Raw genomic sequence first — 4,591 nt, 5'->3', positions numbered from 1 at the left:
AGAAGATGATCCTGTGGTCAGGTTGACAGTTGTACCCCACATTCCATTTTGTTTCCTGCCAGGATGAATAGCTGTGACTTTCTTCCTGACTCCAGTTAGGATTTTCTGAGGAAAACCATGCAGGGAGCATAAACCTATTGCTTTCTCTGCCCCAGACTCAGACCTGTGGAGTTAATCTCAAGGTACAACAATGCACTATTTGATACAGCTATGAACTAGTGGAGGGAAGAAGGGACACTTCCTTAGCTGGTGTTTTCTTTCTCCCCCTTCCTCCTTCCAAACTAAGAAGTTAATTGCTTGCCCTGCCTTTAAATAGACATTCTATCCAGTAGCATTGAAAACATCAGTTCTCTTAGTAAAGCATTGAACCACTTACCAGAATCAATTACACAAAAAGCTGGCTGAAGAGGTATTGAAGCCCTGCTGAAGATCTTAAACATGTGACCACCTTGATTTCCAAACCGCCACCTGACTTTGTGAACTTGCTTTACTTTGCTGGTAACCACTGGGTCTTAACAATTAAGAAGGTTTTTTTTTTTTGCCCTCTAAGAGAACAATGCAGTCCTTAAAACTTGTATTTCTCAGTGCTTTACTAAGATATCCGAACTTTTCTACTCTGCTAGGTGGCGGGTAATGCCATGGTTTGTTGAGATTATTTCCACTTGCTCTCAATGACTCAACTTTACTCAGGGGTGAGTCAAGTACAAGATTACAGGCGCTCTCCCCTCCCCCAACCCAGGCCGTGTGGTTCTGCAGCTCCGTGGCAGCTAGGGCCTCTGTTCCACAGGATGGGGTTTGTTAAAGTTGTCAAGAATAAGGCCCAGTTCAAGAGATACCAAGTGAAATTTAGAAGACGGCAAGAGGGCCAAACTGACTACTATGCTTGGAAACAATTGATAATCCAAGATAAAAATAAGAACAACACACGCAAATACAGAACGATAGTACGTGTAACCAACAGAGCTATCATTTGTCGGATGGCTCATGCCCGTGTACAAGGAGATAGGATAGTTTGTGCAGCTTGTGCTCACGAGCTCCCAACGTACGGCGTGAAGGTTGGCCGGACAAATTATGCTGCACCATGTTGTACTGGCCTGCTGCCGGCCCGCAGGCTTCTTAATAGGTTGGGTATGGACAGAATTTATGAAGGCCAAGTCGAGGTGGCTGGAGATGAATACAATGTGGAAAGCGTTGATGGTCAACCCAGTGCCTTCACCTGTTACTTGGATGCAGGGCTTCCCAGGACTACTACTGGGGATAAAGTTTGGGGGGACCTGTAAATGGAGGCTGGTCTATCCCTCACAGTACCAAAGGGTTCCCTGGTTATGATTCAGAAAGCAAAGAATTCAATGCTGACTTACACCAAAAGCACATCGTGGGGCAGAACGTTCCATATTATATGTGTTAACTGATTGAAGGAGACGAAGACGCTTACAGAAAACAATTCTCTCAATACATAAAGAACAACACGACTACAGACATGATGGAGAAGGATAAGAAAGCTCATGTTGCAATACGAGAGAATCCGGTGAATGAGAAGAAGCCTGAGAAAGAAGTTAAAGAGAGGAGGTGGAACCGTCCAAAAATGTCACTTGCCCAGAAAAAAGATATGGTAGCTCAAAAGAAGGCAAGCTTCCTTAGATGTCAGGAAAGGGCTGCTGAGAATTAATAAACAAAACCACAACTTCTGTGAAGATTTTTCAGATAAAGACAATAATAAACTTGTTGACCGAGTAGGAAAAAATAAATAAATGAATAAAACATTACAGGCAACACTGTTTCCCTTCCACCTGGAGCAAGGCTGGCTATGCCTGCTCCTGTGGTGTTGGAGCGCCGTCTAGTGGTAAAACTAATCCCCTGCAGTCTCGGGCCAGTTCTGCTTTGGCGCCCTGAGAGGACAGAGGTCCCTCTCGAAAACTGAAAATAGGTCCACTTTTCACGGTCCCCTTGGAAAATAATTCAAAACTGGATTACCACCATCCGAGGAAGCTCCAACTTAAAAAAAAAATTCTCTTGCGATAATCGACTGTTGGGCAATTAAGATAAAATTCTTTCTGATTTGCAGGTTCTGTTAACTAGGTAACTTCAGTCTCCATCTGCTCACATGGAAAACCGGAGGCCTAGATTCCCTCGTGTTTTCATCAACTCTCTTGACTACATTCACGTGTGGGTCATTAGGGAGTTATCAGGACAGCTAGCACTGGCCCCAAGACTAAGTAAGAAATTTGCCCTGCAGAATTTCTCCTAAAACTAACTGGATGGGAGAGGTATTCTACGTGCACACTTTCCTCACACGTCAGCATTTCTAAAATTGGGATGCATCTCGTTACTGAAGGTATATTAGTGCTGGGGTTGAAGAAGGAGCGGTCAGAAAGGCAGAGAAGCAACCGAAATGTCTGCAGATGAATGAATGGATACAGAAGGTGAGGTATATATGTACAATGCAATATTCCTCAGTCATAAAAAAGAATGAAACATTGTCATTTGCAACAACATGGATGGACCAAGACATTATCATACTCCATAAAGACACTCAGACAAAGACAAATAATATATGCTATCACCTACTTGTGGAATCTACAAAAACAGTACAAACGAATGTATATACAAAAGAGAAACAGCCTCCCAGACATAGAACATAAATTTATGGTACAAAAGGGGAAGGAGGGAGGGACAAATTAGTAATTTGGGATTACTAGATAACCACTCATATATAAAATAGGTAAACAGCAAGCATTTACTGTATAGCCCAGGGAAATGTTTACTATCCTGTAGCAACCTGTAATGGAAAAGAATGTAGATAGTTGAAACACTTTGCTGGATACCAGAAACTAACATAATGTTGTAAATCAACTACACTTCAATTAAAAAACAAATATTACGGGAAACACATGGTTAGTTTCCCTTCCTCATGGTGCAAAGCTGACTCTGTCCTGTCCAGTGGTGTTGGGGTGCACTCTCGTGGTGACACGAGTCCTCTGCAGGCTGGGGCCAGTCCTGGCCGGGAGCTCTGAGACAGAGGTCAGAGGTCCCTCTATAAAGCTCAAAATAGGGCCACTTTTCACAGTCCCCTTGGAAAATAATTCAAAATTGCATTACCACCATCCCAGGAAGCTCCAAACTAACAAAAATTTCTCTCGCCGTAATCGATTGCTGGGCAATTATGTAAAATTCTTTCTGGTTTGCAGGTTCTGTTAACTAGGCAACTTCAGCCTCCATCTGTTGCTATGGAAAAGTTGAGGCCTAGATTCCCTCGCGTTTTCATCAGCTCTCTTGACTACATTCACGTGTGGGGAATTAGAGAGTTATCAGGACAGCTAGCACTGATCCCAGGAGTCCTAAGTACTCACTCTAAAGAGTAGAATTTCTCCTAAAACTAACTGCATGGGAAGTTCCTGTACATGTCCTTTTGTTTTCAACTATTGCATTTCTAAAATTGGAATGCATGGTGTCACTGACGGCATATTACTATTGGGGTTCAAGAAGGGGTGGCCATAAAGGTATGGAAGCAACTAAAATGTCCTTCACAGATGAATAGGTACAGGTGGTGTCGTATATATATACAATGGAATATTCCTCAGTCAAAACAAATATTACCATTTGCAGCAACATGGATGGAGCTAGAGATTTTTATAGTATGTGAAGTAAGGCACACAGGGAAAGTCAAATATTACATGATATCACATAAATGTGTGGTCTAAAACTAATGCAAATGAATCTACAGAGAAAATCAAAACAGAGTCACAAACATACAACATATGGTTACCAAAGGGGAAAGGGAGGGAGGGACAAATTAGTAATTTGGGATTAGTAAATAACCACTCATATATAAAATAGATAAACAGCAAGGATTTATTGTATAGCCCAGGGAAATGTTTACTATCTTGTAGCAACCTGTAATGGAAAAGAATGTACATAGTTGAATAACTTTGCTGTATACCAGAAACTAACATAATGTTGTAAATCAACTACACTTCAATTAAAAAACAAATATTATGGGAAACACCTGGTTAGTTTCCCTTCCTCATGGTGCAAAGCTGACTGTGTCCTCTCCTGTGGTGTTGGGGCGCACTCTCGTGGTGACACGAGTCCTCTGCAGGCTGGGTCCAGTCCTGGCCGGGAGCTTGAGACAGAGGTCAGAGGTCCCTCTATAAAGCTCAAAATAGGGCCACTTTTCACAGTCCCCGTGGAAAATAATTCAAAACTGGATTACCACCATCCCAGGAAGCTCTAAACTAAACAAAATTTCTCTTGCCCTAATCGATTGCTGGGCAATTATGTAAAATTCTTTCTGTTTTGCATGTTCTATTAAGTAGGCAACATCAGCCTCCATCTGTTGCTATGGAAAAGCTGAGGCCTAGATTCCCTCGCGTTTTCATCAGCTCTCTTGACTACATTCACGTGTGGGGAATTAGAGAGTTACCAGGAGGGCGGGCACTCGTCCGAAGAGTCTTAAGTATTCACTTTGACCAGCAGATTTTCTCCTAAAACTAACTGGATGGAAAACTTTTCTACATGCACAATTTGTTTTCAACGTTAGCATTTCCAAAATTGAGATGCATGTTGTCACTGAGGGCATATTACTATTGGG

At 42.2% G+C, this 4,591-nt stretch overlaps 1 pseudogene; it reads left to right on the top strand.

Moving 5' to 3' along the window:
- The first annotated feature begins 732 nt into the window (after positions 1–732).
- Positions 733–1,669, top strand: LOC101276918 (60S ribosomal protein L5-like; annotated as a pseudogene).
- The last annotated feature ends 2,922 nt before the right edge of the window (positions 1,670–4,591 follow it).

Source organism: Orcinus orca, chromosome 20, assembly GCF_937001465.1.
Source record: "Orcinus orca chromosome 20, mOrcOrc1.1, whole genome shotgun sequence".
Taxonomy (NCBI): Eukaryota; Metazoa; Chordata; class Mammalia; order Artiodactyla; family Delphinidae; genus Orcinus; species Orcinus orca.
Note: the sequence above shows the minus strand (reverse complement) of the source record. Positions and strands in the feature narration are given on the sequence as shown.